Source organism: Drosophila navojoa, chromosome 3 (assembly GCF_054131105.1).
Source record: "Drosophila navojoa isolate 15081-1374.11 chromosome 3, UAZ_NAV_1.0, whole genome shotgun sequence".
Lineage (NCBI taxonomy): Eukaryota > Metazoa > Arthropoda > Insecta > Diptera > Drosophilidae > Drosophila > Drosophila navojoa.
Window position 1 is genome coordinate 2,565,311 of NC_142891.1, and position 13,515 is coordinate 2,578,825.

A 13,515-nucleotide genomic window follows, 5' to 3' on the forward strand; every position below is an offset into this window, starting at 1 on the left:
CATATAATACTGGGCAAAAAGGGTATTTATAAATTTGATTGTTATCGATAACAGTAGATAGATAAAAGTGTAAACATACATACATATATTACTTCAATGGGTATCGATAGCGATGAGAGAAAGTCTTCATAAGAAACAAATGTTATCGATATGATTATTGTTTATTACATCGATAATTGTCATTTCTAATGTCGGTAAGGAAAACAAGTAATATTATTCTCTTGATAGTCGTACTATTCATAAGTATAAAATTATACTTGACCATGCAGACTTTAATATGATGACCAAGACTCTTTTCCCTCGCTCCCTGAGATTATCATTAAGAGAGAGAGAGAGAGAGAGTATCTCCGAGTTGTGCATCACTAGAGTACTTCTTTCGATTCTCCAGAATCTTTTTTTTTTGCATTCATTTTGGACTGCGTCTTTACGACTTTGTCTTGACCATTTTACATTCGTTCGGTTTTATTTATTTTGCGTTTTTGTTTTCGTTTCTTTTTTGTTTTTTTGCTTTTTTATTCGCTTTGATTTTCTCGAGGACGTAGCCTGAAAACCAGCTCCAGCTGCCGTTGAAGCTGGTTTGCCTTGGAGCCGACGCGACTTGGTTAGCAACTCTTCGCTCGTACCCGTTCGATTCGCCATTTCAAGGTCTGACTCAGATCCAAACAAGGAAGGAAACGCGTTGCGCCCTTCTTCCACAGATTGTCTCGCATCGAGTCTGGTCGGCTCTGTGAGCCACATTCCAGTTATGGCATGGCCTTTGCCTTTACCTTTGCCATTGCGTTTGCCTTTTGCCTTTCGCAGACACACCTAGTTTCTTTCCTTAAATGCCCGTTCAGCAAATCTAAAGGGGTATATGCGTCTATTTGACTGTGGCAAATGCAAGGCATTTCATTGCTTTAAAATCTGAAGATTTTTACATTGAAATCCTTGACGTTCAGCTCATGTGTAACTTCAAATCATCGATAAGTTTTCTTTCGATTAATCTCGATTTTACTTTGTGCGATAATCTAGGACGAATTTCATATAGAGTTTCTATAGATAGCTGAATAGGTATGAAGTCTTCAGCTTTCGGCTGCCTCATCCATCATGGCAGTACACCCGATGAGAGCAAGATAAGAATCTTGAGTTTTACTTCACCTGATTATATGCACTTACGAAATACTTCATAATTTAGGCAACTGTAAACCTATGCTCTCTTCAACTCGTCAGAATCAATCTAACTCATTGTTTATCCCTATATTGATGTTTTTTTTATTTTTATTCAGCCTGACTCCAGCTCCTTTCCAAAGTTATTGAACTTTTTGGCATCGCTCGCTTGACCCTTCCTTCAGTTGTTAATCACACATGACTTGGCCACATGTATCAAATATCAGCTTCAACTGAAGACCAACCAACAGCCCCCCCCTTCCATGCCTGGTTTACTTCACTGCCTACGCCACTGCTGCCTCACCCCTTTTGCCTGTTGGTCACTTCAAAGGCGGCCGCGCCGTTTGACATTACAAGCAGCGGCTAAAAAGCGAACAAGTACGAGCATTGTAGTTGGGCAGGGTCTGATCGACTGCAGAATACTTGTTCACTGGATATTGTTTTTGTTGTACTGAAATATTGATATACCATAACACAAGGGCTTATTATGAAATGTAAATATATAGTTAGTTGTAGAGCCTCTAGAAGTGGGACAATTGTGAATCAAGTGAAAAATTTATAAATTTATAAATTTATTTATTTTAATAAAAATCCCCTTATTTTAATTTTTTTTTTTTTTTGTGATCTGTCAGGATCTATATTTTCTGTCTATACCAATCTAAGTAGTTCTTATATTATAATAAATAATAAATATTTAGTTACATCTTATGTTAGCAGGAAAAACGTTACTGAAAGGAGACTACTTCGACCTAAGCATTATTATTTGATAACTAAATATTAGTTATAGAAAAATCTAGCATATTCCATTCCCTCCACACAGCCATAAATAAGCCCGAATATGCTCTTCCTTTGCACTTACTCAAGCCTAAGCATATGAAGTCAAACTATTTAGTTTGATTTTACACTTTAAGCACACAAGCCACAACCACTGCACCACTGTGCCACTTGCACCACTCTTTTGCTGCTGCTTCTTATTTTTGTAATTTTTCACAAGTCAAGTATTTAAATTATAAAACGGAGCACATCAAAGCGTTGGCGCTGTCAATGAACCTCATGTCGCTCGACTCCCTCGCGCTGCTCCTGCCTCAGCTCATTTCGAGGCTTGAATTACGCGCTAGGCTAAAACAAAAACAACAACAAAAAACAACAACAACAACAGCTAAAAGAAGAAGCAGCCGCGGCAGCAGCACAAAAGGCCACTTGAGTAGCAATTGCCAGGGCGGGGGCAGATGGCAGGGGGCGTGGTCGCTAAAAATCCTTTGTAGTGGGTTACGCCAAAAGGTTTCAATTACATGGAAAAACAGAAAAAAACAAAAAACAAACAAAAAATAACAATGAAAGGGAAACATACAACAAGCAATGTCGACAGCTGCCAACGCTGCCAATGCATGGGCGGTAGCAGTATCAGAAATGGGCGTGACAGGGCGCACTTTTTCTATGCACTGAACGCATGGCGAAAGTTCTATTGACCATTTCAGTATTTGGCGCCACTCGAAATGCCAATAAACATTAAAAATAATTGCAATTATGTCGGCGCCCCTACCGCTGCCGGCTCTCCTCCCCTCCACGTCTGGCTGCCCTGCCCCAAATGGTGCCAAAGTCCAAATAGCAAAAATTGCCATTCGATGCAGCGCGCGCGAATCTTGAATGCATGTTGGAATCAAATGCGTTGCGAGCAGGCAAACATTTTCTATGCCACGCCCCATTTGACGCATAACTCATACGCAGTGTGTGACGAAGCGAATGAGCCGCACGTGCAGCCAGTACGGGTGGCTGACTAACAGATACCCAAAAGGTACCTAGCTATAGATATATGCATATATCCATGTACGTATCTCAATTTATATATATTCCTACATTCATTTATATATATACATTACAGATAACTGAAAACTTTTACTTGGATATATATCGATTCTTTATCGATATTTTATAATCGTTTATTTGAAATAGAATTGATCAACATGCGCTCTGTATAATATATATGTACATATATGATTTAGATAGATAGATAGACTGATCAAGTTTGGGCTGTCAATCCAAACCTAAACCAATATACCCCATAAATTTATACCTCAAATGGGAAGCACATGCAATTGCCAAGTGTTGAGGATTTGCTGAGTGCAGAGAATGCTGAGATTGTGGATTGCTAGAGATGAAAAATAGTGCAAAGATATTTTTGGTAGCTATGAAAAGTATGCAAAAGAAATTAAACTAAACTATTTGAATGGGATTACAAAAAAATACAAAATTGAAGGTGTGCAAGAAAAATGAGTTTAACTTTTGTTAAATGAGAGAGAGAGAGAGAGATAGAGGTAGAGATGGAGATAGAGATAGAGATAGAGAGAGATAGAGAGAGAGAGAGCGAGAGAGAGGGGGAGAGAGAGAGGCAGAGAGATGGGGAGATGGAAAGATAAAAACGGGAGAGATAGAGAGAGAAAGAGGGAGAGAGATAGGGAGAGAGTGAGAGGGAGATAGATGGAGAAAGAGAGCAAGAGAGAGGGAAATGGCTTTTTTTCAAATCATGTATTCATAAAAATTTTTACAGACCTCTTCTATAGACTTGGCAGATATGATATATGCCTACTAGGAACATTAATCTATGAGATTATAGCCAACCAGCTCAACAGTTAAGCCAAAATAAATAAACATAATCAAGCCAGACTTTACTTTACAGTTACACCAATAGATTATCAATTCCTCCAATCGATATATATCGCTGCGCTTATAAATGTAGTCAATTTTTCGTTCACGATTGCATCGTGTTTACCTCTCCATTATTCATATACCCAATATAGATTTGCTCTTCAGCTAATCTGCCTATAGCTCGAAACGCTTTAAACGACGCTTGAAAACGGTTTTCGTTTCGATTAATGCGCTGCATTTAATCAAAAGGCCGCCAAATGGATTACGAGCTGTCCGTTTAGTTCGCTGTTAGTCACGACATTTGTCACGTGCCAATCGCTCAATCAAAATGCTGAGCACTTAAGTTGTTGCTCTCCCACTCTCTCTCTCTCTTTTGCTCACTCTATCTATCTCTCAATTGCCCACTCTAATATTTTGGGCCATATTTCAAGCTGAACTGAATTTGGCTTTGGGCCATGCAACTACCGTTCGCTGACTGCATGACTAAGAAGTCAATTGTCTATCGCTATCCCTCTCTCACTCACACTCACGCTGGCTATGTCTGTCTCGCTCTCACTTTGTGCAACGCCTCCCACAGTCAATCAGCAGCGCTGTCTGTGGCGCATCTCTGCCGCAGGCAACATTCGGCTACTGTTGCTGCTGCTGCTGCTGTTGTTGTTGTTGTTGTTGTTGCTGCTGCTGCTGTTGCTGCTGCAGTTGTCAGTTGTAGCTGCTATCGCGGCAACGTGGCAATTAACTCTTTGATGGATTTACTGCTGCCCGCTGCGCTGCTGACTATTAAAAATGGCCACGAAATGCGTTTTTGAATGCGTTGGCCAAACTGCAGCAGCAGCAGCAACAGCAGCAGCAGCAACAGCAACTGCTTTTCGCGACTCCACAATTATAAAATAACCATCATTTATAATGGTCCACGGCGTCGTCTGCCGCAAAAATTCCCAATGTGAGCGGAAACAGCAACAACAACAACAACAACAACAACAACAACAACTGGCAACTTGCAACCTGCAACGTGCAACTGCGTGCGGATTTGAAACATTCTGCCGACATTTAGCGACCGCTGAACCAGCGGCTGCATATGCGAGGCGCCTCCCGCCTCCCGCCTTCGCCGCCGGCGCCGCCTCCCCCTCAGTCTTAGCCTCAGCGTTAGTCAAAGCCAAAGCCAAATGTTGTTTTTCCGAATCAGAGAAGCGTTTCAAATTACAGACACCAAATAAGCCGACGCCGACGCCGAGCCCCCCCTGCCCCTGCCCCTGCATCTGGCCCTCTTTTGTTTAGCTGCAAGTGCAACATTTTGGTTTGCCGACAATAAAATGCGTGGCAAAATGCAATTGAGAAATTAATTTCATCCATTCCGACATTCGCATTTGCGCTATAATTAAAACTAATTTGTGTGTGTGTGTGTGTGTGTTAGCTGGGAGCAACAGCAGAAGCAGTAGAAGTAGTAGCAGGAGTAGCAGCGGCAGCAGCAGCAGCAGCAAAAACACCCGCAGCAACGCCCTAAACAGACACTTGGCTTTGTGTTGCTACGTTGCACACACACACACATAGATAATATATATGTTTATATTCACATATAAAATAAAAGAATATTTAAAGTTACAAAAGAAAATAAATATATTGTTTCTGAGCCGAAATAAATTTTGTAGAACGCTGAAATAAACATTAAAAAAAAAAAGTAAAGGTAAATTAAAAAAATAAATAAATAATGAATACAATTATAATGAAAAAATATATATATATAAGTAACAAGAAAAATCATTAATAACAAAAAAATATAACAAAATATTAATAAACGAAACAAAATTAAAAGAAATATATATAACAAAATGAAATAAATTATTATTAAAAAATACAATAAAAATGGCAAAACAAAAAAAATTATAAAAAACAAAATAAAAAAATTGTTAATAAAACAAAATAACAAAATGAAATAAATTATTAGATTGAAATTAATAATAAAAAAAAAACAATAAAAATGGCAAAATACAAAATAAATTTATAAAAAAAAGAAATTTAAAATAAGAAAACAATAAATAACAAAACAAATACAAATTAATAATAAAAAAAATAATCGAACAAAATATATCTAAAATATATTTTGAATGAAATAATAGAACACGAAAATAATAATAATATACATGTATGTAGAATATAAAAATATAATAATATATATTTAAAAGAGAATAAGAAAATAATATAAGATGAAAATAAAACATTTATACAAAATAAAATATAAAAGTCTAGTCAAGTTGAATTTAAATTTAGAATAAATACCATATCATCTATGCTAAGCACTAGCTTGAAGAAGTTTTTTTAGTCTGTTAAATGGAGCTGCAAGGCAAAGCAAGGCAAGGCAAAGCAAAGCAAACATAAACACTAATTGAGCACAAATTATGAACTGTTGAAAAGAAATGGGTTTACGGACCTTAAGATAAATGCATAACAGTAATCGAAACAGCAGAGATAAAAGAAAAATAAAATTCAGGAAAATAAAAAAATAATAACTCATGCAGAATTGTATTAAGCAACGAATGGTAAAAATTGAGCAAACGATTTTAATTAATAATTTACTGAGATAATCCATAATATAATCGATAGTTGTGTGATTATTATCGATAATATCAAAAGTGGAAATACTGGACAAATAAACATTTTTATTATATTATTTTTTATTAAAAAGTCAACTTGAGGCGGCCGCAAATTAAAGGCAAACGCAGCCTATTTTTACAGTAAATTTAAATGGGAGTCTGAAATGGGCTAATGAAGGAAATATGTATAGAAATCTCTATTGGATATATAGACATAATACGATACTGAATGAAACTACATTCAATGAAGCCAATTGAAATGCGAATGCAAAATGTGTTACATTGAAAAGGATCTATATGTATGTATGTATATATATGTATTAGTACATATATACATCTACAGATTTGAACAACTGCAACTGCAACTCGAATTGATATGCTTCAGAGGCTGTAGAGTAGCTCACTCGAAGCGCAGTAAAGCCCAATTAAAAAGCATTAAAAAAGAGAAAAAGTATATGCATATATATATATATTTAAATATCCATGCCTCAAATTGCGTCAAGTGAAACCGTACTTCGGTACGTACTAGTAGGCGGTGTGGGCGTGACTGCAGCTCTAATGAGCGCCAGGATAGCAGCTGGCATAGGCTCCCAATGGAGCCGAGAGCGAAGCTCGGCCGAGCAGAGGCAACTGCAGAGGCAGCAAATGAAGTGCCAGAAATGTGAAGCGAAATTGCATAAACCACTTCACACACACACACACCCATACACAGACACACAGCAGAAGGCAGAAATATCAACTCGAGGGCGTGGCCGAAGGGCCTAGAAGGGTTGCGAGCAGTGGGTGCTCGGAGTGCTCGGGGCGGTCGGCATTTGCAGAGGGACTCAAGTGCTATAGAAAATAAGTAAAACATGAAAATTTCCCAGTTCTTGCTTTCATTTTTTCTCATTTCTTTTTTTTTTTTTTTTTTTGCAATGCGGCTCGAGTTCATTAACATCAGCTAAAAAATGAAATGTAAAATCAGGTGCCAGTGGCTGCAAAACTGTGGCAGCAATTGCAGCCGGGGCATGCGGCTTGGCCAGGGGTTGCTGCCATATCTACCCCAAGCAGTGGTAAATCTAAATGACTTTATTACTCTTTTTCATTTTTTTAGCATATTTGTTTTATTACTTTTTTTTTAAATTCATTTTTTTTTTTGCTGCATCTTTTGCTGCTGCTGCTTCTTCTTCAGCTCCAACTTTCAGTTTAAAAATCCCGAGAGGCTGAAATGCGGCTATGCAAATGGAGGGGGATCAAGGGAGATAGAGCGAGAGGGACATACCAAAGCTATTAGGCGCCTGTATACCCTGTAGAAGTCTACAAAATTAATCTTATGTAAAGCTTTGGTATGGGAGAGTGTTAAAAATTGGGCATATATCATATTATATGGTATCATATATCAGTAATAATAGAGGTTTATATATAACTAGATCTTTGAAAGGAGGTTTTCTTAGGTTTAAAAATCGTATAGCAGAAGGAAATATTCAGCAATATCTATGGTCCTGAAATCAATAACTAATACCCTGTCATTTATGAGCAAAGCTACAAATGAGAGGAGGGAAATGAGTTTTATGATCATTTCCCCATGAAACAGAGATAAAAGTTTAATATACCTAAATTATGTACAAATTACAGGGTATCAAATGAGAGGCATTCCATTTCAATGATGTACAAATTACAGGGTATCAAATGATAGGCATTCCACTCCATGGGCACATACTCTTACATACACCTCTATAAATAAGTAACAAACTTACCAGACAACGCACATGACTCGCTCACATCATCCAGCAATTTACAGGGTATGCGAAATGAAAAGAATTGCAGCACAGTTGGTTTCACTCGGATATTCTTTAGTTTGGTTGATTTTCCTAGCCACAATGCGAGCGCTGTGAAGTGTTGGGTGGTGGGCGTCGGTGTAGGCGGCTGGGCGTGGCAGTGCATAGGCTTTGGCTTTAAACAAAAAAGAAATAAAAGATTTAATTAGACAGCGGCAAAAAATCATGAGGGAAATAACAGCAAAAGTTGCGGCTACAGGATTTTCGATGCAGCATGCGGCATGTGGCATGCAGCATGCGGCATGTTGTGGCATGTGGCACACAACGATAAGGAGCAGCGGGCAAAGCCGAAGGATATTGTGAAGTGTGCATTGTGCATGTCGTTTCAAGGGTAAGCCGGAACAGAAAGAGAAAAAGCGAGGGGGGAGGGAGAGGAGGACGGTAAAGCTGGAGCTGAGGCAATATATGGGAGCTAAGAGTTTCTTTTTGTTATGTTTTTTCTGCTATTGTTCGCCTCGTCGAGGCTCGAGAGGCGCCCCGGCAAACAAGGGACATATTAATTGCATTGCATATTTTTGACCCCCTCTTCGTAGACCCCACCACACCGCCCGCCCGCCTCACGTCTGCAGCGCCGGCCCCTTCTGCATTGTGCTACCCTATTATTAATGAATTAAACTTGACTTTCGGTTCGTTGCTCGCCGCAGCAGCAGCAGCAGCAGCAATCAACAACAACAAAAACAACAATGAAATGCGGAGCCTAGACGACGTTAATAATACCCTAGAGATGGATTATAATGTATGTGTTTATGTACATCTATTTGAATATATATTTTTGATTGATTATTATAGGGCTCAAGTTTAGATGCGTATATGCATATAGCTCCGAGATCTGAGTGATTGTTCCTATGGGATTTACATTAGAGGAGGTGGAGGGAGAGAGGGAGGCAGATGGTTTGAGGGAGAAAAAATATACTTATATAGAGAGAAACTATACCAGACAATAAAAGAGGTACAAAGAGAGGAAGACGGAAGGGGGAAAGAATGAATGTGCAAATGATTCTGACAGAAATATATATATAAGGAAAGAGAGGGAGAGATTAAGACTTTTAACAATTGCGAGAGAAAAAGCGAGAGAAAGAGAATAGAAAAGATTTTAAGATAGATAGATAGAGTGAGAGAGAGAGATAGATAGAGAGAGGCAGTGAGAGAGAGAGATAGAGAGAGAGTGAGAGATAGAGAAAGGGAGTAAGAGAGAGATGGAGAGAGGGAGTGAGAGAGATAGATAGAGAAAGGGTGAGAGAGATAGAGAGAGGGAGGGAGTTTGAGAGAGAGATAGAGAAAGGGTGAGAGAGAGTAAGGGTGAGAGATAGAGAAAGGCAGAAATGGATTTTGACAATTTAAAGAAAGCATGAGTGACGAGCAGAGAACAGGGATAGGGATAAAAGACATAAAGATGGAGATGGAGACAATAAGAAAGAATATGATGAGAGCTGTTAAGACAAAGAGAGAGAATATTAGAAAATAGAAGAGAAGTCAGAGAGAGAGTCATTAAATTTAATGTAATAGAAAGGCAAATAAGGACAAAGATATAGAGAGAGAAAGTCAAGTTCTGAATGGAAATAATTGAACGAAAATATCTCTATATATATCATCTGTTAATACACAATCTGAATAAGATCATATATATAAATATATGTATGTTCACATTATTGATAATTTTTAGTTCTTAATATATTCTATCAGCATTTCTCTAATTCTAACTACCAATGCATTCTTCTCTAACTAAATCTAAACTAAAACTAAACTAATAGAAGACTTCTCAGATGTTGTCGAGTCTCTGTTTACATCAACTTCGCCTGCTAAATTGCAGCCCCGTTAGGCGCCATGCGAAACTTGAGCTTAAAGCCTGGCAACGGTTTAACATTTGGGCTTACATCAGATATTTTAATTTCATTTGGGCAGAGCATCAAGTCCGCCCACAAAATCAGGGCGAAGTAGGCGCATGCCCCCGGCTATGCACTGGCTGTGGAGAGGGCGCCGGCTGGGGGTGGCATTAAGGGCGTTGACAGGGAGGGAGGGAGTTGGGAAGGGAGGGAGTTGTTGCTGTTGCTGCCACATGCAGAAAATTTGCTTTAATGTTTTTTTTTTTTTTTGGCAGTGCCTGCTGCTGAAGAGGGAGAGAATGGGCAGAGAGAGAGAGAAAGAGAGAGAAGCAGGGAGTTGATGCTGCTCTTCTTATTTGATTTGGGTTTACTGTGCTGTGTTTGCCTGCTGCTGCTGTACTATGTATATATGTATGTGTGCGACAGGTTCAATGTCCGCTGCCCGTTGCAGATGCCACACAATGGGGCAACAACATTAACTTGGCTCAGTCACGCCCCAAAGCGGCCAACCCGCAGCTTCTGCGTTAATGTAATGATCTAAGCTGCAGATTCTTGGCGAACTAGAGATTCCCTCTCCCTCTCTCTCTCTCACACACACTCTCTCTCTCTCTCTCTCTCTCGTTCTTTGCCTGCTGCTCACTTAATTAAGCCAAACTCACAATTAGGATGCCTGTTGGCCCACATGATTTTGGCCAACGAGGCGATTGTGGCACCACTGGCACCACTGGCATTGCCCCAGCCGCAACCGGGACGAGCTGGCTCATAAAATAAACTCTGCCTCGGCCGTTGCCCATCTTTGGCGCTTTTGGCGTCTCGCAAATAAATCCCACAATCTAAAGAAGGACACACGGCTCGAACATTTTCATAAATTTGCCAGCTACAAAACCGTTCGCTATTCGCCATTCGCTATTCGCTTTATCGCATTTTTGTGCAAAGTTTGTTCAATTCTAACTGTGAATCCCACTGCCGCTCAATGGGATTCGGAATCGATGAGGATCGGCTCAGCTGGCCCAAACGGTGCGTTAACTCCAAGAATGCACAGCTAAACAGCGCATAGAACAAAGTGGAAGATACTTAAGAGAGGGAATGATCGAGGCTATTGGGGGAGGAGATGGCCAGGAAGGTGATGTACTAGTAGATACCCTGTGGATAGCAAGCAGAGGGAGCTGTAAGTGAGCAACTGCTAGATACTCTGTAAATATGAGATGAGCTATAGCTAGCTACCCTGTAATTATGAGCGGATTGAAATTGATGCCTTTAGGGTAAGGTACTGGAATGTAGGATTCCCTGTAAATAGGTCTAGCTCAAATACAACATGTTATTCACTACATGCGAAGAAGAAGATGGGATGTACTTATATATGTACGTATATTCACATAGTTCTTATAAGCATATACCCTGTAAACATGCCTAGTAAGCTGCTACGCTACGTAGCCTGTCATAATAAGAGAGATATACTCCGTAAAAAGATTATAAATATTTCTTTTTACATATTCCTCACTAAATCCCTCCCTCTATTCCTCACTAAATCTCCTTCTCCTCCTTCTTTTTCTTCTTCTTCTTATTTTTCATCTTCTCCTCCTTCTCTTTTTCTTCTCTCTCTCTTTCTCTCTGTCTCCCTCTGTCTATCTCTCTTCCAGCTTTCATACACACTTGTACCCAAAACCAATATACCCGCTGTTAAACATTTTCCACACGGTATTTGGCATTAGAAACAACTTCAAGAGCAGCTTTGCCGACTTTTTGGCCTTCAGTGCGTGTCAAACTGACAGTTTGATAAACATTGCCAGAAAACTTGAGCTGCAGTGCTCTCTCACTCTGTGCCTGCCCATTACCTCTCCCCCTCTGCCTCTCGCTCTCTCTCTCTCTCCCTTTCTCTCTGCTGCTCTTGGTGGCTGTCAGTCAAGTGTTTCTCACATATTCTGACAACTTTGAGTTAGTCGAAAGTCAAGAATCTATAGCATATATATGCATGCTTACATATATGCATATGGACTGCAGTTCAACTGACGTTTCGACCTCTCTAACATCTCTTGCTGCTGGGGGCTGTAGGCGTGGCATACAGAAACTGTTTTCCTGCTTAGTTCTTATTTCAGCCTGCCTCTTGCCTTGTGCCTTTTGCTTTTGCTGTGTTTCAACTTTTTAATTTAAATGACATGAGTTTGGCCGCAGCCATGGTCAACGCCCATGCCACATTTGATGGGCAGGGGGCGTGGCATTTAGCTGCTGCCTGCCAGCCAACCTACTTGATCTCAATGGCCTCGCCAGAGCAAAGGAAATCTCACAACAACTATATCGAAGCTATCAAATGTCTGGCCAGAGCAGCAATTTACCGTTCAACTCTCAGTGTTCCTCTCTCTGTCTCCCTCTCTCTCTCTCTCTTACTCTTTGTCAGTGTCTCTCACTGTTGCACAAATCATAAATTTTGCTGGCCCAATTGCCCGGGCCAATTATGCAGCAAACAAATGGCCCATAATGAAGGCAGCCCAAGCTGGCCAACTGACAAAGTCAACATTTATCTTGCCCATATACGAACGGGACAGCAGTGACAGCAGCAACAGCAGCAACAGCAACAACAACTCCACAAAAAAATGGGGTAAACGAAGAAGAGGGAGAAAAACTATTAATGACTTGAAAAGTGTAGAGCATTCACGCTGTCTTCCATATAAAATCAGAATACTCTAGCACACGGATACATAAATTGGGGAAACATTAAAAACAATCTCTGAAATCAATTTAATTATGTTTTAAACTAAAAAGAAAATGTTTAAAAATGGTAGGAAAAAGTAAAAAAGAAGGCAACACAAATTTATTTACATTTTTAAAAGAAACAACTGTAATTAAAACAAGTAAGAAGACTCTAGTCGAGACTGCTGGACTAGGAGATACCCTGAACCCTCCAAGCTGATATTCTTATCATTCTGCACTTCTTTTATGCACGCACACATACATACACATGCATCCACCCTCACGCGCCCGCGCTCTGCTAACTGCGCAGTAAGCAGCGACTGCGATTGGGCTGCGCTGCAGTGTGGGCAATAGTATGAGAATTTATTTGATAAATAACTTTTTTTGTAGACATGCAATCTTAATGAAATTTTCAGAGCGTAATCATATGGTCAAAATGTGTGTACATTCTAAAGCACAAGTCTCTAGTACTTGAAATACGTTTTTTGCAAATTGGGGGCGAAGGGGGCGTGGTATCCAAAATCTGTTGATTAGAAAATGTTTGTATTCATCATATATATATACACAGTAAATCTGAAGTCTCTATGTCTAATAGTATTCCAATGAGGCTCAAAAAACAAAATCAATTTTTCGATTATTCTCGATAAAAAAGTTATCGGATGAGTTATCGAAAAAATAAAGCAAACTCGTACTGCGTATGGTATACACGAGTATGCACAAAAAATTTCAGCTCTCTAGCTCTTATATCTTCTGAGATCTCGGCGTTCATACGGACGGACGGACGGACGGACGGACGGACGGACGGAC

At 39.6% G+C, this 13,515-nt stretch overlaps 1 protein-coding gene and 1 long non-coding RNA gene across 2 annotated transcripts in view; one reads left to right on the forward strand and one right to left on the reverse strand.

The window, feature by feature from the left end:
• The window catches only part of Snoo (Sno oncogene), a 121,710-nt gene that overhangs the window by 95,304 nt on the left and 12,891 nt on the right, over positions 1-13,515 (forward strand). The window lies entirely within an intron of this gene.
• The window catches only part of LOC149091609 (uncharacterized), a 77,605-nt gene that overhangs the window by 60,126 nt on the left and 3,964 nt on the right, over positions 1-13,515 (reverse strand). The window contains exon 2 of the long non-coding RNA XR_016196422.1: positions 8,117-8,312. This is a non-coding gene — a long non-coding RNA (uncharacterized LOC149091609). The remainder of the gene's footprint in view (positions 1-8,116; positions 8,313-13,515) is intronic.